General features: G+C 45.5%; 1 long non-coding RNA gene across 1 annotated transcript in view; it reads left to right on the forward strand.

Moving 5' to 3' along the window:
• LOC138837941 (uncharacterized) overlaps window positions 1–22,588 on the forward strand; it is a 46,829-nt gene that overhangs the window by 18,471 nt on the left and 5,770 nt on the right. Inside the window, exon 2 of the long non-coding RNA XR_011375518.1 lies at window positions 17,235–17,355. This is a non-coding gene — a long non-coding RNA (uncharacterized lncRNA). The remainder of the gene's footprint in view (window positions 1–17,234; window positions 17,356–22,588) is intronic.

The following is a 22,588-nucleotide window of genomic DNA, read 5'->3' on the forward strand; positions in this document are numbered from 1 at the left end:
ATCGCCAGGTAAGAATACCTAGGGACTAGTGATGTCATTTAATGATAGACTGTGTAACTCTAAGCTGGGCTTATAAATTAGGGCACAATGGGTCATTGTGTTCAACTCATCCTAGAAGAAGGCATCCTGGTCTCCCAGAACTAACTCTGAATTCTATGTCCAGTTATCTTGCTTCTGATTCTAGTGCAATCAACTCTAGCCACTTGGAGGGCTGTAAGTAACAGAAATGGTAGGTAGTTCAGGAGGACAAAAGAGCAATTTTAACTGGGATTCTTTAAATCAGGACAACACAAAACCCCCTAAGCTATTTAAGACTCAGGCTGCCAGGACCTTAAGAAGAGAGAAACTGCTGGGGCCCCTGTGGCTCACGTCTATAATCCTAGCTACTCAGGAGGCTGAGATCTGAGGATCTCAGTTCAAAGCCAGCCCTGGCAAGAAACGCCATGAGACTCTTATCTCCAATAAACCACTAGAAAACTGGAAGTGGCGCTGTGGCTCAAGCAGTAGAGCGCTCGCCTTGAGCTGAAGAGTACAGGGACAGCGCCCAAGCCCAGAGTTCAAGCCCTACGACCGACCAAAAAAAAAAAAAAAAAGAGAGAGCAACCCTGTTTCAGGTCATGACAGGCTTTCTAGGTTCCTCTTTTTGATCAGGAAATTAGATCAATGTCCTCACAGGGAAAAGTTCATTGGGTTGTTAAAGTGTCTACTTCTTCATCCATATTAGGTAACAGGAACAGCCTGAAAGGCATTTCTTTTTCATTCTGTATCATTCAACCATAAATGAGTCAGTTCTGATATTATTTACCAAGCTCTGGCTGCACTCAGAGGAGAGGCAGCTGGAAGGCGCTTGTAATGCAAGTCTTAATATAGTCTGTGCAGGGTGTGGGGAGGGGACTGTGAGGGGCCCATTTTTCCTTCAAATCACGTTAGTGTAATAGCTGACTCACAATCTGAGCCCTCATCCTCAACCTGCGTCCTTTCTAACATAGCACAGGCATAATCACGGCCATTTTGCTCTCTCCTGGCAAAGCTTCTTACAATGAACAGAGATTTTTTTAAAAGTTATATTTGAAAGTAATTAGGAGCATCAATGAACACGTAAACATTTGTTAACATTTAAGTATTAATCTAGCATTCTCAATGCCATGAGATTTGGCGATCGCTTTTTAAAGCAGGCTGTTTTTTTTGGAGCAGTTTTGGGTTCACAGCCACATGGAAGGGAAGAAATTCTCGTGTGACCCCCTTGTGCCTTCGCAGCTATATGGCGCACTCCCTCACCCCTCCTCACCCCCTCCACCCCACCCCACCCCCTCCACATGCAGTCCTGCTGGCATGCTGGCACAGCCCGTGGACTTTCACTGACACGTCCTTCTTGTCCACAGTCCACAGTCTGCCTGAGGGCTTGCCCTGCTCTTGCACATTCTGTGAAAGCAAGAAGGTTCTGTGTCCTCCGTTACAGAGCCAAAGAGAACAGATCTTCTCCCCGAAAAGTCCTCTGTGAAAGCAAGAAGGTTCTGTGTCCTCCGTTACAGAGCCAAAGAGAACAGATCTTCTCCCCTAAAAGTCCTCCTCACCTACTCAGGGATCTTGTTTGTTTTCTTAGTCTTAAACATACGGATCTAAGTATGAGTTAAGTCCCCCAAAGCTTAAACAGGTGTTCAACTTAAAATTAATGGTTGTTCACTCTGGAAAGCAGCATGGAGGTTCCTCAAAAGGCTACACATAGAGCTCTCCTTTGACCCAGAATCCCACCACTGGGCATTTACCCCAATGATCACAAACAAAGCCATACTAAAGCTACCAGCACAACTATGCTTATTGCAGCATTATTCACCATAGCTAAGATATGGAACCAACCCAGATGCCCCTCAGCAGATGAATGGATCAAGAAAATGTGGTATCTATCTATCTATCTATCTATCTATCTATCTATCTATCTATCTATCTATGAATTTTATGCTTCCATCAGAAAGATTGACACTGCCCCATTTGTTAGGAAATGGAAAGACTTAGAAAAAAATCATATTAAGTAAAGTAAGCTAGACCTAAAGAAATACAGGTCCCATGGAAGTGGCACTATAGCTCAAGTGGTAGAGCACTAGCCTTGAGCTGAAGAGCTGAGGGACAGTGCTCAGGCCCAGAGTTCAAGCCCCACGACCTAAAAAAAAAAAGCCTTTTTTTTTTTTTTTTTACTGGTTAAATAGTTAAATAGAAGCGTTTGCTAAGGGCAGCTCTGCTAGCATGAATTTAGCTAAGATTAAAGTACAATAACATCTTTTAAAAATTTTATTGTAAAGGTGATGTACAGAAAGATTAGTTACATGATTCAGATAATGAGAATATTTCCTTTGGAACAGTGTCACCCCCTCCCTTATTCTCTCCCAGTTTCCCCTTCCTTACTTCTCTCCCCACAAAGTTGTGTCAGTTCATTTCTAACATAGTTTCTAGTGGGTTTCACTGCTGAATTGGCTCACCCTTTGTTCCACCATTTTTGTGAGTCCCCTTTACCTCCCCAAATCAGATACACTTATATACAGGACAAAGGTACAGAAATCAAAAACAGCGACAGAAGGGAATAAACCAAAGAAAAAAGGAAAAGGAAAAAAAGAACCACAAACAGTATAATAAAAACAATCTTATTTCTGTTATTGGAGTTCATTTCGATAAGCATTATTTTATATCATCTTATGCACATAGCTATTGAGCCCTTGCGGTCCTCTCCCAAGAATATCCTCTCTTGTTCTCACTGTGTGAATGTTTAGGTTAAAGTGCAATAGTATCTTTAATCCATGCTTGAGAATGGAGCTCTTCTCGTCCAAACTCTTCTTGAACTCCCACTATTCAAGAAAGTCACAATGGCAAGTAGACTTAAGTTTGAAATTTCAGCAAATTTGAGTCTTGGAGACAAGTAACATTTAAACCACAAAACACCAAATTCTCCAATGAAGCCCTCAGGAACTATGTCTGTTAAAGAGAGAGAGACGGACAGAGAGAAGTGAGTGCTGGGGGTGGAGTTAAGGTGACCATTCTGCTGCTGCTTGTTCTCCTTCTAGCCTTGTAACTGCCCTGTGTGGCTTTCGACCAATAATGTCAGTTATTTCCAAATTAGTTGGAAGATTCCAGGCCATCCCAAGCAAAATTAGAGTAGCTTTAATTGGTAGAAATTAATAAACTGATTCTTAAATTGATACAGAAATGCCAAGACTTTTACAAAGCTTCAAATAATTTTGAAAGTGAAGAACGAAGTTGGAAGCTCCATACATATAGACTGATTCCAGGATGAAGACACAGCCTCAGTAACTAAGTCAGTGTGGAGGTGGTATGAGGAGGCATGCAGAGGAACAGGGTAGAGACCATAGTCTTCTGTTCCAACCATTGCTGTGTACAGATGTTTTCTCATTACCCAGGAGAAGATGAGGAAGTGCATGTACTGGGGAGAAAGCACCTTAGGCTAGGAGAACTCCTGTTAGAAACAAGAAACAGAAGCCCTTTCACTTGGGGGATAAGCGAAAGTCAAAGCTGAGGAGACTGGGATTAAGACATTGCCTGGGGCCTTCAGGTAAACAGAGCCCCACTTCCTGGGCTACGTTGATCTGCTCTCTCAGACACACCTTTCTGTGGCTGAAATCACAGCTCAACACAGGACGTGGACACGTGTTCCAAATCACCTTGCTCCATGTTGTCCTTGGCAGACAGCTCTCAGTGCAGCAAGTAATTACCGTTTATAGGATGGACTGTGTGGAGACACCAAGGCCCTGATTAGGAAGAAAGGAATCTGTTGTTATTTCAGTGTTTAAGGATTCATGATGTGCCAAACACTTCATTTGATCCCTGAATAGAAAAGCAATAAAGAAAAGCAAGATGGCCCTGGGTACTTAAATTTCAAGGCCATGGAGACCAGCAGCCAGGGTGGCATGGAGTGACCAGACAAATACCACACAAGCATCATGTGGATAAGTACAGGGGGCAGAAGTTTAAGGACACGTCATATAAACTATATTTAGGAGGGAGATACAGTTGGAGGGGATGATTATAACCCTAGCACCCAAGTCAAGCAGAGCCCTGGAGATGGTGTTAGAAAGGATGTAAGAGACAAATTATATCGTTGTGCCCTTCAATGAGTCTGTGGTGAATGGATGGACAAACTTAGCCAATCCTTTGCCTTCCTGACCCTCAGGACAAACACCAAATGACCTACTTAAAATACAGTCTGGGTTGGTAGCTCTGTGAGAAGTGGAGATCAGGAAGATCACACAGCAGGCCAGCCTAAGCAAACAGTTCATGAGAGCCATCTCCATAGGAAAAGCCAAGTGTGGCAGAGCGCAACTGGCATCCTAGTTACTCAGGAGGCTAAGATCAAAGGATCACAGTTTGAAGCCAGCCCAGGCAGAAAAGTCCCTGTGAGACCCTTTATCTCCAATTAACTTCTCAATAACTGCAAGTGGCGTTGTGGCTCAAAGTGGTAGAGGGCTAACCTCGAGCAAAAAGAGCTCGGAACAGGGCCCAGGCCCTGAATTCAAGCCCTACAACCAACAAAAATAAAAAGTAAAAAGGCTTGAATAATCCTTGCCAGTACCAGGCCTTGGGTTCAAACCAGTACTGAATAAATAAATAAACCATAACTTTTCCCCAAAGCAAGACACCCAGGCTATATAACATTGTCCTCCTAGCTCTGATTTCTCATGTCAGACCTCTATATTAGAAGGATATTATTGACAAATAAATGATTATAAAGTCCAGTGGTGCATGAGGTCAAAATCAGAAAAAATGGAAAGTAAGTATATTTAGGATATTGTCATTATTAAAAATCAATTGGTTTTTAGACTTAGGGAAAATATACAGACTTCAAAAATAAGGATTATCTCTTTTTCTAAGGCAGTGCTGGGATGTGAACTCAGAGCCTCACACTTTCTAGGCAGGCACTGTACCTCTTGAGCCAGGCCCCCAGCCCTAGGTCATCTGTGTGGGTTCAGTATCTAAAGATCATTGAGAAAAATGAAACTATTGTTAGCATCTGCACAAAATTGGCATGTGGTAAAATGAAAGATTTTTAAAAACAAAACAAAACACTTTTTATCCAGAAATTAGACGCTGGCAGGTGGAATGTCAAGAACTGGTTCACCAAACCCACATGGCTGATGTGGGCGTTGCTGGCTCCCGTTACCGGCTTTCACCATGCTTGGTAGTTGAGCCCCGGCCCCTTTCCTCCTCTTACCCAATGGCAGTATAAATTAAAACAGACATATAATGACTGGGACTACATATAAAAATGCTTTAGCCATAGTATATATAACAAATGTAACCACAGCGTGCACATGAGAATTAAAACTGTGCTGTAATAAAAAGGGATCATTACATTGTCCCTTAATTGAACACTTAACCATGGTGCAAGCACACCACAAGGTGTCCTTGCTCAAAGGAGCAAGCACTGTAATAAAAATGATATTGTAACAAGTACAATGGGGAAGAGGAGACATTGGATGCTGTGCAAAATGGCTTGGCAAATTCCTTCTAAAAAATGTTAAATAAGGGCGGGTGCTGGTGGCTCACATATGTCATCCTAGCTACTCAGGAGGCTGAGATCTGAGGATCACGGTTCAAAGCCAGCGGGCAGGAAAGTCTGTGAGACTCTTGTCTCCAATTAACCACCAGAAAACCAGAAGTGGTAGAGCGCTAGCCTTGAACTGAAGAGCTCAGGAATGAGCCCAGGCCCAGAGTTTAAGACCCATGACCGACAAAAAAAAAAAAAAAAAAAAAAGAAGTGAAGAGAAGTATGGTGCAGGGTACCTATAGTCCCAGCACACAGGAGAGGCTGAATAGGAAGATCATTGGCCTGGGAGGTTGGGGGCTAGCTTGAATAACACAATGAGACTCTGTCTCAAAAAGAAAATAAAAGGAGAGAAAAGATCAAAGAAACAATTCTGAGACTGAGTTGGGCTGACAAAGATAGAACAGAACTCACAGCAATCTGAGTGTATTATAAGCATTGTGTGTGCATGTATGGGTATGTGTTGGTCCTGGGGCTTGAACTCAGGACCTGGGCGCTGTCCTTGGGTTTTTTTGCTCAAGGCTATTGCTCTCACTTTGAGCCACAGCACCCCTTCCAAGACTATTTATTGTTAAATAGAAATTTACTTATATAGAAATCAACAATATTTTTCCATATACTGAAGATGATTTGTTTTTTAAAAAATAACAGAATTGGTCTGGGAGATGTTGCTAAATTATAGAGGACAGGCTCAGTGTGCACTAAGGCCTCGGCCCTGTCTCCAGCACCAAAAATAAAAAGATAGATCAATAGGTAGTTCAGTAGATGAATGCATAGATAGATAGATAGATAGACAGATAGATAGATAGATAGATAGACAGACAGACAGATAGATAGACTATATAGCAAACCTTAAACAATGGTAGAACATTAAAATCCTCTTGAAAAATTAGGACCAAGGGCTGGGAAGGTGGCTCAGCGGTAGAGTGCGTGCCTTGCAAGCATGAGGCCCTGGGTTCGATTCCTCAGCACCACATAAACAGAAAAAGCCAGAAGTGGCGCTATGGCTCAAGTGGTAGAGCGCTAGCCTTGAGCTGAAGAGCTGAGGGACAGCGCCCGGGCCCAGAGTTCAGGCCCCATGACCGGCAAAAAAAAAAAAAAAAGAAAAATTAGGACCAAGTCAAAGATAGCAAGTTTTAACCACTTTGAGGCCACAAGGTCATGGAGGTGTTAGGCTGTTAGGAAAGAAGAAATAACACGAGGCAGAGAGAAGTTTGGCTGGCTTCCTTCAGAAAACCCTAAGAGAGTCTGGTATGTAGCTCAGTGGCAGAGCATGCATATCGTCCTTGGCATCCTTGGAGCCCTGGGCTAGATCCAAAGCACACAAACTAACAACCAAACCAAGGAGGAAAGAAAGGCAGAACACCTAAGGAGTGTAGAGATACGTTCATATGGCGTTTTAGGTAAGTCAGCGTCTGCAAAATCAAAATAACAATGATTACAGGACTATACTGTTGCTACACCTAAAGGAGTCAGAGGAATCAGGAAAGAAGAGCAGTACCATTTATAGAAGTACATAGGAAGGCACAATATAAATGATCAAAACCCATGTGGAAAACATCACACAATTTTTCTGGCAGACAGCTACATCATGGTTTTTTGTTGTTGTTGTTGGTCTTGGGCTTGAACTCTGGGCCTGGGTGCTGTCCCTGAGCTCTTCAGCTGCAGGCTAGCACTCTACCACTTGAGCCCCATGACTTCTGGTTTTCTGGTGGTTAATTAGAGATAAGAGTTTCATGGACTTTCCTTCCTGGGCTGGCTTTGAACCATGATCCTCAGATCTCAGCTTCTTGAGTAGCTAGGATTATAGGCATGAGCCACCGGCACCGGGTTTACATCATGGTTTTGCAGACACAGCCTCCAGCAGCTCAGCTGTAGACTCGATGTTCTGCTGGCCGAAAAACCCCAAGCTCTGTTGTTGCCCCATTCTGAGTGTGTCAGACTAAATCTAATTTTCAGGTAATCATATAGTTATATACAATAGGATTTCATTTTGGTAAAAGGATGAAAAGATACTCTGCATAAACACAGTGTATAAACACTGGGGGGAGAAGTCCTGGGTGGAGGGAGTACTTATGGGCTAGAAGACAGATAAGCTGATGTTCAGCCTTCACAAGCCCTTAATTGGTGATTTCTGCAGGTTGGATGCCCAGCCCATGAGGTTCAGTTCCTGTCTGGAAACTCTCAGGAAAAGCCTGCCTCTAAGCTCATCCTTTTTGGCAGCATTACCATTGCTTATGTTATAAGACAGAGGAGGGCAGAAAAGTCCATGAGACCCTCATCTTCAGTTAACCAGCAAGAAGCTGAAAGTGGAGCGATGACTCAAGTGGTAAATTACCAGCCTTGAGTGAAAAAGCCAGTGAAAGCATGAGGCTCTGAGTTCAAGCCCCAGGACCAGCAAGAAATAAAAATACATTAAAAAAAAAAAGAGGGGCTGGGAAGGTGGCTCAGTGGTAAAGTGCTTGCCTTGCCTTACATGCATGAGGCCCTGGGTTCGATTACTTCAGCACCACATAAGCAGAAAAAGTTGGAAGTGGAGCTGTGGCTCAAGTGGTAGAGCACTAGCCTTGAGCTGAAGAGCTGAGGGACAGTGCCCAGGCCCAGAGTTCAGGCCCCACAACCAGAAAAAAAAAAAAAAAGAAAGAAATGATTGATTCGGCAGGATGACCAAGTCAGCCTGTGGGCCTGACTGTGTACGTGTCTCACAAATGTAAGCGTTACGTGTTTCATCCCACATATCCATAGCTTGCTGGCTGAGAGGTTGTACTTGCTTTAATTCTGGATTTACAGTTGTTCTAGTGTCTTCCCAGTTGGCTTCAAGGGGTCTCTGATTGCTACCAAGTTCTTCTCCTTGCAGTCCATTTCTTGCCTACAGTGAATCTGCTACCTCTGCAGACTTGGCTTCCTGTGTTCCTCAGCTCTGATTCCAGCAGGAAGCCATTGCCCCTTTCCAGACTCTTCCTCAATCCCTAGGGTATTTTCTGAACCCAACCTGGTACATTCTGCAGACTTGGCTGCCAGCTTTGGCATCACCAAAGATAAGGATGTCAGGGAGCTTAAACTTGCTGACTTGTAACTCCTGAATGTCCTGGCTTCTGTAGAGAGTGGGGGGGGGGGGTTCTGGTACCCTGTATGGTACAGACAGGCTTGTGGGGAATGAATTTTCTATTTGAGATGTGGGACAAAGGGTTCAAGTCCGTGTGAGAGACTAGAAATTTGGTTTTCTTTATGTTCTTTCAGTGTTGGCTCCTTGCCATTTTAATGTCAATCTCTTGGGGGGCATCAGAGGTGCCTGGTGCAGGTACATTGGTGGTGGCTGAGAGGTGCTGAGCAGGGCCATCTTTGAGGGCAGGTGTCCTCTTCAGGACCCTATGCCCTATATGCTCTTCCTGACTCCAGGCACCTGCACTTGTGTCACCTGACCCAGAGCGCTACAGAATTTGAAATCTAGGGTTGGAAAAGGCTTGTTTCAGGCCATGTCTTTTTCTTTGCATAAGCTGAGATTTAGGAAGTTGACTGAAGAGTCAAAGGCGAGGCAAGTTTGTGCCTCTTGTAATACATAAAACTGTGAGTCGCAAGATACTGTGGCTTTTCAAGTGGTAGTTTAGCAACTTTTTCTTCAAGAGTGTGTACAGAGGGGGACAAGGGAAGACCTAGGAATTAGAGCAGAGACCAGAACCTCTCTCTGGGTAGATGATAAATGGAGAGGTTTAAATGCTTTTAATTTACCTTAGTCTTCTCTTCACCTGCAGTTTCTGTTTTTGGTTTTCATTGTTTGAGCTCCAAACAGTCTGATCATTTTAATGGAAAATTCCAGAAAGAAGCAACTCATAAGTTTTAAATTTGTGAATAACATGGTGAAATCTCGCTCTGTCCTGTGTGGGATGTAACCCTTCCCTGGGTTCTGCGTTATCTGTGTTGTATATGCCCCTCACCCGCTAGCCATCTTGGTCATGAGTTGGCCGTCCTGATCTCACGGTGCTTGCATTCAAATCATTCTTACTTTCCTTTATAATGGCCCCAAAGCACAAGACTTGTGATGCTGGCAATTCATATATGCCAAAGAGAAGCCATCATATGATTCCTATAAGTAAGGCATTTTGAGAGACACACAGAGAAGGACAGAGAGATAGGGAAAGACAGACAGAGAGAAGAGGTGGCCTACGTCATGTCATATGGGTCTATATATTATTGTTAGTTACTGTGGTTTGCTTCTTCCCATGCTTTATTTATCAGATGTTACCATAGATACGTATATAGAGGGAAGTCTAGTGAGGAGGAGGTTGGGTGCTACCAATGGCTCTAGGCATCCACTTGGGGTCTTGACATCCCTTGAGAATAAGGCAGGGGGTATAGGGGAACAGCTGGCTCTGTGGCATCCTGTTCCAGGGCCTTCATTGTGATTTCATTTCTTAAGCTCCCTTTTAAGGGATGCTTATGGCCAGGCATCTTTCTCAATCCCAGCAGTTTTGTTCTGCGATCTCCCACTTCTGTGACCTTTCAATGCAGTCCTTGTAGTCTGACTTGCTGACCTCTCCCTTTGGGCCGTGTATTTTTTACCCCAGAGTTTCAGAATGTGAAATTCCTTTGTTAATAGCCATAAAAATATAACATTGCGCTGTTTTACTCTCAATAAAGTACACCCAGCCATAAAACAGAGCTTTCCCCCCTGTGGTTGTTTTAGAGTTGACTCAAAAACACAAATCCTAATTCCTTAGAGCCCTGGCTGTGTTGAAATATTTACAGAAGGTCAAGGGTCTCTCCTCCCTCCTGGAGCAGAGAGCTGGAGCTGTGGGCAGTGGTGCACCAGGCCGGCCTTTTCAGCTTTGTTTGTTCTGGAAGTCATTCTGGAAAATGCCTTCTCTGGCTCCCCAGGGAGCCCTGGTGTTGGGCCTGCGCAATACATGACGAATGAAAACAAACCAATCTTTTGCCATGTTTAGCAGAATTTATTTTTAAAAAGAAGGTCTTTCTTAGAACCTCCAGACAGACCTAGGGGATTAGAAATGAACTTGCAAGGGCGAGGAAGTCAGAGTACAGCACAAGACCAAAAATAAAATATTTAACCCAACTTTACAACTGATTCAGACAGTGGAAATTTTATAAGCATCAAGTCCACAGGAACGCAGTGGTTTGAAGTGGGTGGTTGACACTTGTTGGTTTTCCGCAGGCCCCACTGGGTCATGAGTTGGCTCCCTGTTCTTTAATCTCACACCCGGAGGGGATGAATTGGTGGGTCGCCCTTTCTGCCCACTTGGCAGGCAGGTGCAGCCCTGGCACCATCCTGAGCCTCTGTATGGATGCTGTTGGTGAGCACATTGTAGCCCACATCTAGGCCTTCAGCCTGCAACCCTCGTACATTCTCAGGCACTTGTAATGGTGGCCAGCTCTCCTGGCTGCAGTGGCTGGCACAGCAGTAGATGTTGAATCCATTCATTGCCTCCTTCTCTGCCGTTATTCTGATAAATGGCTCCCCTCTGCCCTTTACATCTCTGCCCTTCACATCTGTATTTGAGGTCTACCTGACCCAAGTACGCCAGACAGAGCTGTTCCTCCAGACTTTTCCAGCTGGGTTTGAGAGAGAGAATTCCCATTGCCCCATGGTTTTTATTTTATTTTTGTTTTGTGCCAGTCATAGGGCTTGAACTCAAGGCCTGGCCACTTTCCCTTAGCTTTTCCATTCAAGGCTGGTGCTCTACCACTTGAGCCACAGTTCTACCTTTTGGTGATTTACTAGAAGTAAGAGTCTCATGGACTTTTAAGCAAGCGATTGTTTTGAGCATCGATCCTCAGATAGCCTCCGGAGTGGCAAGGATGGCAGGCGTGGTAGAGTCTCAGGCTTCATGCACACAAGGCACCTGCTCTACCACAGAGCTACACCCAATCACCCCACCTTTGTGTCACTGTCTACCTAGTACCTGATTAGAAGCAAACTTAAAGCTTTAATTGCTGTTTATCTTGATCACTGATAAGCTTCATTATATCAAGAAGGAAGATGGTAGAAAGACTATCAAAAGACACAATTACAACCAATAAAGTTGTATGCCTAACTGGCTTTTTTTTGGTACTAGTAGTGGGACTTGAACTCAGAGCCTCTTACTCTCACTTGGCTTTTTTTGTTTAAGTCTGACACTTTATCACTTGAGCCATACCTCCACTTCTGGCTTCTTGCTGGTGAACTGGAGTCTCACAGATTTTCCTGCCCCGGCTAGCTTTGACCCTCAAACTACAAACTTCAAATCTCAGCCTCCTAAGCACCTAGAATCACAGGTATGAGCTACCAGTTCCCAGCCTAACCAGCTTTTATTTATAGTTCATGAATCAGAGCAGCTTCCAACTACAAAATAGAATTTAAAGTTCTCACAAGGCCCAGGGCAGAACAAGAGCAGTGGGGTTTCTACGGTGGGAATAAGGAACTAGAAGAACAAAACAGAACACCCTGACTTGTTAACACTGGGGAACTGTTTTTTGGGAAGGGTTAAGCAGGAGGAACTTCCTTATTACATACATGACTCAGGTAGACTGGACTCTCTAGTCTTCATGAGAAATGGATTTGTTTTAGAATCTATCTTCTTCCTTGAAAAGTCAGGTTGCCTGGGTAGCATTTAGCAGACATGACTCCATTTTGGTTTGGTCCGGTCAGCTGGGACCTAGCATAGCACAGTCTAAAGAAAAAGGGAAGATAGTGAAGTAAGGAGGTCAGGTCTGGCCGGCGCCATATTGGCTACATGGTGGATGGTAGGGTCTGGCATCTTGTCTTATGCTGGGGGAAGAAAACCCCCTGTCCATCCATCACCTGTGTCCCAGGTGATGAGCATACCCAGATCGCTGGAGGCAGGGGCGGGCACTTGGCTGACAGGTTACTGAATCTGTCAGTTCCAGTGGCTGGGACTGGGAATTTCCTGAGGATCTGCCCCTTGCATCAACCTATTTAGGCCTGGACCAGCCCAGCTGCCAGGACACCATGCCACGTGTCTTTGTGATGGTGTCCTGTGTCCTGTCTCTTGTCTCCAGTCATTATGGTGTCCCAGGTCAGCTCTCCATTGGAGCTGAATTGGATTGTTGGTATTGTTTTTGTTATTTCTTTCCTCTTTAGCATGTTTCCTAGCTGTGTTATGTGTATTTGTGTGCTGGCCTTTATAACAACTGGCAACCTGCAGCCTGTTAACTGTATAATAAAGACTCCAATATCCTATATTTTAAAATGTGGCTTCTGGGATGACTCACCTTACAACTAGGGGAAGGCAGACAATTTCCGATCCTCTGAAGCATATCACACAACTGCTGGAGAATGGGTTGAAATCCAAGCCTGTGGTCTGGAGTTATTTCTGTAAGGGCTAATTTCCTACCTGTTATCATTTCCTTCTTGAGTAACTGAAAAAAATAATCTGTTCTTGAATCTTGACCAGAGGGGAATGGAAGAATTGAAAATCCTTGACCTCTTGTTTCCTGTTGGATTGTGAAAGAGAAAGGCAAACATGTCCCACAACGTGGCAGCTCAGAATGATTGGCCGCTGTTGTGACGCTGGGGTGGGTTATTTGGCTTTTGATACAGACTCTTTCCTGGGGAGAAGAAGCTGAACAAAAGAAAAAGCCAGTCCTGCCAGCGACCACTGCCCAGGCAGGGCCAGCCAGAACGGAGGGAGACATTTTAGCAGGGACTTGCCAAAAGGCCAGGGTGGCTCTACATTACTCAGACTCATTGCCTTTAAAGGCAATCATTGTGAAAACCTCAGAAGCACAGGATTAATTCTGTAGTCTGAAAAGGACCGAGGGATTTGGGTAATTTCTTCCTCCCAGCCATCAAGGGCCTGGAACTTGGTGCTTTGGCCTTTTGCACAGCAGACTTGGCAGTGCCCTGATTTGTCCCTTCATAGGTCTCCTCCTTGGGAATCTTCCGGAAGACAATGTCATGCTGATCTATGGCAGTGACTCCTGCCAGGCCTTTCTATGGTTTCTCTGCAAACTCAGGAGAAAGGAAGGACAGGAAAACCTGGCAAGGGTTCTGTGGCAGGAGGCAGTCTTACTAGCTCAGTCTCTTCCTGTTAGCGGCCAGACCAGTCAATGCAAGTGATGGAGGAGACCTCTTTGGGATCTGTATGAGCTGTTCTTTCATTCATCCAGTACTTACTCAGGAGCCGTGTGCTCCTCGAGTGTGCTCATCTCTGTGAATGCAGTGAGCAAACAAGACAGTGTGTTCTAATCTCACAGAACTGGGAAGGAAACAGCACAACGAGGGTCTGGGAAGTGCTTCAATGGACTGGCAGAGGCCGTGTGTACTCTTTCAGAAGGGATCTGAACTTAGGGTCAGCAAGCGCAGAATGCAGGCAATGAGATTCCAGAGGTGAGATCCCCTCTGACCGTATCTACTCTCCCCAGCTCATGAATCAACCCCTCAGTGACATATTCAAAAGATAATCACACAATGCTTTATTTACTGAAAGTTTTTGGTGTGTGTGTGTGTGTGTGTGTGTGTGCGCGCGCGTGCATGTGTGTGTGTGTGTTTACTCACAAGTCACAAACCAACAATAAAGTTACAAGTTCAGGACAAAAAAAAAGTTTTTTCTAGTAACCAACCTGATAGTCCTTCAACCCCCAAACTTCTGCCTCAATTTCCTGCAGCAAGGACGTGCTCTTTGTAGTGCCAGTGACCCCAGCCCCCGGGGATCAGAGCAACTCACAGCCCCCCTCGAACCCTGAAGCCCCATTCAAGGTTAGTCACTTATCCCAGTGGTGTCGTTTGTGGGGCAAGCTGCAGGCTCTCTGTCCCGTTCACATCCAGTTGTCCTGTCTCCTTCTTTAGTCTTGCCTTGGCGCTTGTGATTTGGCCATTTCTGAAGATGGGAGGTGTTCTTTTGCAAGGGGTATGTGCCGGTGTTGCTTGTCCAGTGCTTCCTTCTGACTAGCATGGAGATGTCTGCGGAGGGCAGAGCTCAGAGTGTCTCAGAGACAGCCTGTGATATCTTGCACCTGGAAGCACAGCATAGGATTTTGATCCCTTGACAAAGGGCGCCCTGCTAGGCTCCTTTGCTGGGCCCTTCCTCCTGTCCTCTGTAATGACTGTCGCGAGGGAGACCCTGACAGGCACGCCTGCCCTCATTAGACCCTTCCCTCATTCGAGAGGGATTCCTGGTTTTCTTTCCAACAGATTATAACCTGTTGCCTTATGTGTTTCTCCATTTCTTTATGTATTGGCATTATTTGGGTTTGAACTCAGGACCTCACATTTGCTAGGTAGCTGCTTTACCGCTTGAAAGTCACTGCTTTAGTGATTTTTGTTGTTGTTTGAGGCCTCAGACCAGCCTCAGACTTTGATCCTCCTCCTCCCCCACCTGCGTGGCTGGCGTGCCCCACCATGCCTGCTCCACCCTCTTTATTTTGATGCTCCACAGTTCCGTGTTTGGTGGCCCCTTCATGCCATCTTCTGTGTCCTCTTGACATGCCGTCATCATTGTTGGACAACTTCTATCTCATCTTGCATTCTTCCTGTCTAGCCCTGGAGCAGCCCATTCCTCAAAGGAAGACAGAAGGTAGAAGCCAAGATGTGGGAATAAAGGGTGCTCACTGCAATGGAGCTAATGAGAAAGCAGATATGTGTGTTCACACACACACACACACACACACACACACATACACTCACACTCACACACGTTTGCTCCTATGTCTGTTTCTGTTGATATTCGAGTTCGAACCGGTTCCTTCAATGCCAGCCCAACTCTGCACAACTTGTTCTCTTTGCATATTTGTATCTCTTGTCTGATGGAGAGAACGTGGTTCCATTATCCAAACCCCCATATTTCATCTCTCCCTGTAGGGATCAATATTTGCCGCCTCAACCCACCTCCTCCCTGCCCTGCCTGGCTTATGCTCCGAGGTCTCCAAGCTGCTCAGAGCCGAGCCTGACCCCACACCAGAGGTTCATCACGCACCTTTAGCTCTGAGCCTCTTCACCCATTCACACTTGTGAATTTGGACACCCATGCTGGGTCTCCCTTTATTTTCTTTGTGCCCAGACCTGAGGTTTGAACTCAGGTCCTGGGCACTATCTCGGAGCTTTTGTGCTCAAAGCTAATGCTTTGCCATTTGAGCTACATATCTCCACTTCCAGCTTTTTGGTAGTTAATTGGAAATAAGAGTCTCATGGACTTTCTTGCCCAGTCTGGCTTTGAACTGTGAACCTCAGATCTCAGCCTCCTAAGTAGCTAGGATTACAGGCGTGAGCCACCTGCATCCAGCCGGGGTCTTCCCTTTCAAGGACACTCCTCTTACCCCCAGCCTGAGAGGACTTCCTCCTCTCCTCTCCCAGATACTCCACACAGACAGAAGAGGAGGAAAAGGGAACAAGCCAAGGAACAGGAAGGGGACAGGAAGGTACATTCACGTTTTCTCAAAGCTTCCTTGTTTTGGTTTATCTGTTTGAAATACTGTTTCATCCGTCATCATCAGACCTGATGTATCCACTGCCTGTGGCCCAGCCAGCCCCTCAGCCAGTTCCTCTCTCTTCCCCATCGTAGCCCTCAGCTCCACCGCTGAGACCCAGGCAGCCAGCCATGCTGTCCTGGGCTCAGCACCAGGGCTCAGGGCATAGTCATCCCGCTTGTCAGCCTCCCTGAAAACCATGTATGGGGAAAAGAGTGAGGAATGTCAACTTCTCCCCAGATGCCATCAAGACCACAGGCAGGGGGTGTGGGCTACCGCGGGTGTGAATTCCAGCCACTTTCGAGATCACACCTCTGATGGGAGAAACAGATCCACAGATTTTGTCTGATTTTAAAACTAGGAACTGTCATTACTCTTCTATCTTGTATCCTGCAAATAAGGGTAGATACTATTATCTCAGTATTTCAACAGAACATGCCAAAGCTAAATTAACAATGTCAGAAAAATACAACCACTGTATGTTAATATAAAGAATATTGAAAGAGATTTTAAAAGTATACAAGACGCCAGTTGCTGGTGGCTCACAACGGTTAAAAAAAAAAGTATACAAGTCTTTTTAAATTTAAAGGTAACATTTCAAAGGGCACGTAAACTGGCATTGTCTGATTCCACCAGAATTAATGTATAAACAACACACAAACCAAAAATCCCCTTAAACAACTGGGGCTGTCCTGCATTCAGAGTGAAATTTCAAGTTGCGTGTCCATCTACGTACCTCTCAAATATTCAATGAAGAGGTGGTACATTTTCAAGAATTTTTTTTCAGTCATGGGTCTTGAACTCAGAGCCTGAGCACTGTCCCTGAGCTCTTTTGTTCAAGGCTAGAGCTCTACCACTTCAAGCAACAGGGCCATTTCCAGTTTTTGAGTCTCAGCTGGCTTTGAACTGTGATCCTCTGATCTCAGCCTCTTGAATAGCTAGGATTACTGGTGTGAGCCACCGGCACTCGGCTGAAAAATAGAAACAGTGGACAACTGTGAGTAAGCAAGCTGAGTGAGCATGAGGTCCTGAGTTCAAGCCCCTGAACTAGCAAACAAACAAACAAAAGGATAATCACAGGAAGTTACAACAGGTACTTAGACACTTCATGGACGCTATCTACTTGGGCCCAGGAATTACCTGAAAACAGGAGAAAAGGTTGGCATCTTGGTGTCCATTTTGTATCTGTGTTCTCTGCTCTGAGCCTCTCTCCCCTGCAATCACCTTGGGCTCCTGGAAGGACAGGGCTGATCATAGATCTCTACAGTGCAGGGAAGGAAGCCACCTGCAATGACAGGACCAGCAGAGCCAGCCAGCCAGCGGTGCGCCCCTCAAGTGTTGACAGCAGTAACACCCTCTCTGGATCCCCCCACAGAACCAGAACTGAGGTGAGGATCAACCTGGATGAACTTTGCCGGGACAGTTTGACAGTTGTGCATACCTCTCTCCTCACGCTGCCTGCATGCTCTGTCCACTGAAACCTAAAGCTTGTGTCTATACACTAAAGATGAGCAAAAATGCCTACGCAGCCTATGATCACGCAGATCACGGGCTGCGTGATCTCTCCTTTCTCTACTGTTCACCACTTCCCCCCTTTGTTTGGTGTGTTGAGGTTAGCGGAAGATCTTGACATGGAGTTAAGGTGTCTGGGCCTTACAATTGTTTTTTTTTAATTTAATTATTATCAAGGTGATGTACAGAGAGATTACAATTACATAAGTCAGGTAGTGGGTACATTTCTTTCTTTCTTTTTGTTTGTTGGTCATGGTGCTTGAACTCTGGGCCTGGGTGCTGTCCCTGAACTCATTTGCTCAAGGCTAGCACTCTACCACTTTATGCCACAGTGCCACTTCTGGTTTTCTGATGGTTAATTGGAGATAAGAGTCTCTTGGACTTTCCTGCTTAGGTTGGCTTTGAACTGCAATCCTCAGATCTCAGCCTCCTGAGTAGCTAAGATTGCAGGTGTGAGCCACCGGTGCCCAGCCATGAGTGCATTTCTTTTTGGACAATGTGACCCCTTTCTTCTCTCTCTCCCAGTTGAGCTTAGGATTCTGGTTACAGAATCCTTGTCCCACATCCACATACAAGCAATCTCCCAGACCAAACACCAGACATCAGAATGGCTTCATGGGTTGAGTGTAGGGCTCACTAAGTCTCAGTGATACAGCATCAGGCCAGAAGCACAGCCAAATAACAGTATTTATTCCAAGGAATATTAAAACACTGCTTTACCAAACGCCACTATTTTACTGAAAACATTTCGAAGTCAGAAAGGGCTCTGCTGTAGCCTGCACTTCTGGCCCCTCCTAGGGGCCCCAGGGCTGGCCCTGGTGAGAGACTGATGGCTGTGTTTGTGTTCCTGGAGCTGCTTTTCTCCTGGGGGGGGGGGAGGATGGAGGGGAGAGCTTTTGCTGTTGGGAGGACTAGGTGGGAGCTGGGGGTGGTAGGTGGTGAGGAGGTGGGAGGGTTGGGCCTGAGGACAGGAAGGAGATTGAGGAGAGAGCCAGAGTTGGAGTTGATAATAATGGCTCTACATTCTCAAATGTACTGCTATATTTGCAAATTTAGTTCTGTTCTTTGACAGTACTATATATGTGTACATATATATATATATATATATTCATGTTCCTAGCATGCAATATGATAACTCAGTACTGCCAATATGCAGTCAGATCAGAGTAATGAATATTCTTCTTGCTACTTTGTTTTGATACTGATGCTTTGATCTAAAAGGAGCTGGAGGAAGTCCCCAGGGGGCGGTGGGCGTGTCCACTGTCTGGTAGTAGGCCCTGGCTCCACAGGTGTGGATGTGTGATAACTGGCCTACACACTTCCAGGGTGTATGCAAATGCTAAGGGCAGCACGATGGCTGCCAGCTGGGTCAACATATAAACAAGTCCCTGAGAAGGCCACCCCCTCTCCCCCAAATTCATGCAAGGAAGAGTTCATTCCTCTGAGTGATGGCGCTGGGAGATGGGGTATCCTGGGAGGGGGCGGAGCCCTCCTGAACAGATCTGGGCCTTTCTTTACTGGGGGGAGTGAGAGGGCTGTTCGAGTGGTGGCCCCCTTTGTCTTGTCTGTGTCTTCTTCCCCCTCCAATCTCTGCCTGTTGTAAAAGCAGCGCCCAGTCTGTTGCCTGATCTTGGACTTCCCAGCTGCAATACAAACTTCTTTTCTTTTCTTTTCTTTTTCTTTTTTTGGGGGGGAGTCAGTCCTCGGGTTTGGACTCCGGGCCTGGGCACTGTCCCTGCACTCTTCAGCTCAAGACGAGTGCTCTACTGCTGAGCCACAGTGCCACTTCCAGTTTCCTAGTGGTTTATTGGAGATAAGAATCTCATGGACTTTCCTGCCTGGGCTGGCTTTGAACCATGATCCTCAGATCTCAGCCTCCTGAGTAGCTAGGATTACAGGCGTGAGCCACAGGCACCCAGCCAAACTTATTTTCTTTAATAAACCACCCAGGCTCAGGTAACCTGTTATAGCAGCAGGAAGTGGCCTAAGCCACAGGTCAGCCCAGCATGGGCTTCCCATTGGAAATGGAAAGAACCTGTGCCAGTAATTCATTTGTTTTTGATGGGGGATGGAGCCCAGAGCCTGGCACAGTGCCCTGTCACTGAGTTATTACCACCCTTCCCCTCAACCAGGCCTCAGTAATTTATTTCTAACTGCTTTGGTTGTCTTAAAAGATCTTAACTAGGGCTGGGAAGGTGGCTCAGTGGTAGAGCACTTGCCTTGCATGCCTGAGGCCCTGGGTTCAATTCCCCAGCACCACATAAGCAAAAAGAAAAAAGCAGGAAGTGGCGCTGTGGCTCAAGTGGTAGAGTGCTAGCCTTGAGCTGAAGAGCTGAGGGACAGTGCCCAGGCCCAGAGTTCAGGCCCCATGACTGGACCCCCCTCCCCCCAAAAAAAGATCTTAACTAGCCAGGCACTGGTGGTTCATGCCTGTAATCCTAGCTACTCAGGAGGCTCATCTGAAGATCTCGGTTCAAAGCCAGCCTGGGCAGGAAAAGTCTGTGAGACTCTTATCTCCAATAAACCACTCAGAAAACCAGAAGTGGCGCTGTAGCTCAAGTGGTAGAGTGCTTGCCTTGAACTGAAGAGCTGAGGGACAGCTCCCAGGCCCAGAGTTCAAGCCCCACAACCGGCAAAAAGATCTTAACTGCCTTATGTGGATTGTTTTCAGGAGAACTAGTAGTTCTTTCAGAGATCTCTGTTTTGTTTTTGGTGTTGGGAGGAAAATGGTGTTAGTAGTAGACGCTTGGTATATGGTTCCGAGGAGGCCGCCAGGGAGGAAGATTGTGCATGCTCACGAGGCATAAGGCTAAGTACTGTACTGGGGTTGTTGGATTCTGAGAGGTTTGATTTACTTCTATTTGACCTTTCTTGGTCAAAATGAAGTGGAATAAATCCAAAACCAAGCCAGGCTTACTGTACTTACGGGTCTGGAAATGAAGCTAACAAAAGACAGAACAAGAGGAGAAAAGACACCTACTTTTTGTTAACATTCACCATCATGGGATTTCATAGGAAAAAGCACAAGTCCATGCGATGGAGTTTTGGACTCCAGGATTTACATGTGGGGGAGTGAGCAGGAAATTCTTGGGGAGCTAGTGAGGAACGAGTCCAGCTGTGTTTATGTAGACTTGTCCAGGTGCGAACCTCCACCCCTGGGGACAAGTACTTCCTGTGGGGGAACCCCCTCCCCCAGGGACAGTTAGCCTTGATTTCAGGCAATTGAGGAGCAGGCCCAGAACTCTTCTTGCATTTATCAACCCTTTAAGTGCCTGCAGCTCAAAATAGCCACAGTGACACGCATTTTGGGGGGAAGGGGAAAGCGAAGCACATTCTGACCCTTCACAGGGAAGACCATGGGTGACCGAGCCTTTTAGAGGACTTGGTTCTCTACTACCCGTTCCTTTTCCTGGCACTTCACTGTGGGGACAGAAGGATTGAGAAGTTCAACCAGCTGCCTCAGAAACCACCGAGTGAGAGTCTTTCTGTGGGACTTGGCCAAGGCCTTCCTGTTCTGGGGCCTGAATTACCCCCCACCATCAGCTGACCACTTTGATCCCTTCCCTCTCTGGTTTCCCAGCCTGAGACAGAGTTCTAGGAATAGCTCTCCCCCTTCCTCTCCTCCTCCTCTCTCTCCTCCTCCTCCTCCTCAGTCTTCCTCTTCTCTCCGAAGCACTGCAGTTTGAACTCAGGCCCTGTGCTCCCTACTCCAGCCATGCCTTCCTCCTTCCCCTTCCCCCCCAGCTTTTAGTACTGTGAAAACATTCTAGTCTTTTACTTCTTGATTTTGTTTTCTAACTAACCTTATGCATTTTATAAACTTATAGTTTCAATGCAAAGTTTTCTTCTGTTTAATATTGTCCACATAATATCTCTCTATATTAAAATCTATTTTATTTTTAAATAATTTTTTGTGATTAAGTGATTATATAAATTTCACACATTTCACAGTATTGTGAGATAGTGATACTTAGTTAAATTCACAAACAAATTCCAACCTTCATGAGGCAAATTGTCATTATAGTGGTTTATAAAGTTTGTGGATTCTCTGGGCTTTGACAATACAACTATTTCTTCCACCTTGGTTGGTATGTACATTTCTTTCCTTTTGCTTAGTGTTAGCTGCTCCCTCTTTCCCTCTCGTTCCCTCCCTCCCATTGCTGCCCTTGAGCTGCTTAGTTCATTTTCATCAATGTCCAGTGCAGCTGATGGGCCCCTCTGTTGTATGTTTTCCCATTTCCCTCTGCTTCTGTGTCCTCCTCCTAATTTCCTTCAGATGTGTGCATATATGCCATCTATGCAGTCAACAGCATGGAGTCACTTAGTAATGATACAAGATGAGTGGAGGTCCTTTGTTTCTCTAGTCCTGTTTACTTTGTCGTATCGCTTTACATTTTGTATTTAACATCCACATATCAGGGAGAAAAATCTATTTTAAAGTATCCAAAAAGAAAGAAAAGAAGGAGGGATGGGGGAAAGAAGGATGGAAGGAAATAGGAAAGGAAGAGATAGATGAATGGAGGGAAGAAGGAAGGAAGTGAAGAAGGGAGGGATGAATGAATGGAGAAAGGAAAGAAAGGAGGGATGGAGGGAGGAAGGAAGAAAAGGAGGAAAAGAGAGGTGAAGAAGAAAGAAAAAGAGTTTGTCTCAAAACTCCTAAAAGCTGTGGTCAGCTGAGTCCTTAAATGACTCAAATGTGGTGCTCAGAGAGAATGAAATAAAATAAACCTCTTCCAAGATGTGCAGCCTTGGAGAAGAACATCTGTACAGAGCCCTGTGGGCCTCCAGCCTCCTCCAGCCTCCTGTTTTGGTTGGCTCCGAGCCTGTGCTGGTCTTCCCTCCTAACCAAAACAATGTCTGAGATACTGAGCACTTTCTACATTTTTCTTCTTTAAAAAGTTTTCATCTCAATATTTAAAATTTCAGTTATTAGCTATCTCTAAAAAAAAAAAAGATATACCTTAGGTCTGAGATCCTGCTCTCTGAAAATCTTTTTTGAAGAGCTTCAGTAACATAGATGATGCCCCTCAGAATTCCAGGACCACAGAGTGTTCAGCCTTGTTTAGAAGAACAGCAGGCCAGCTCACACATGTCAGAGCGAATTAGTCA

Source organism: Dipodomys merriami, unplaced genomic scaffold (genome assembly GCF_024711535.1).
Source record: "Dipodomys merriami isolate MVZ:Mamm:240054 unplaced genomic scaffold, mDipMer1.0.p SCAF_28, whole genome shotgun sequence".
Classification (NCBI taxonomy): domain Eukaryota; kingdom Metazoa; phylum Chordata; class Mammalia; order Rodentia; family Heteromyidae; genus Dipodomys; species Dipodomys merriami.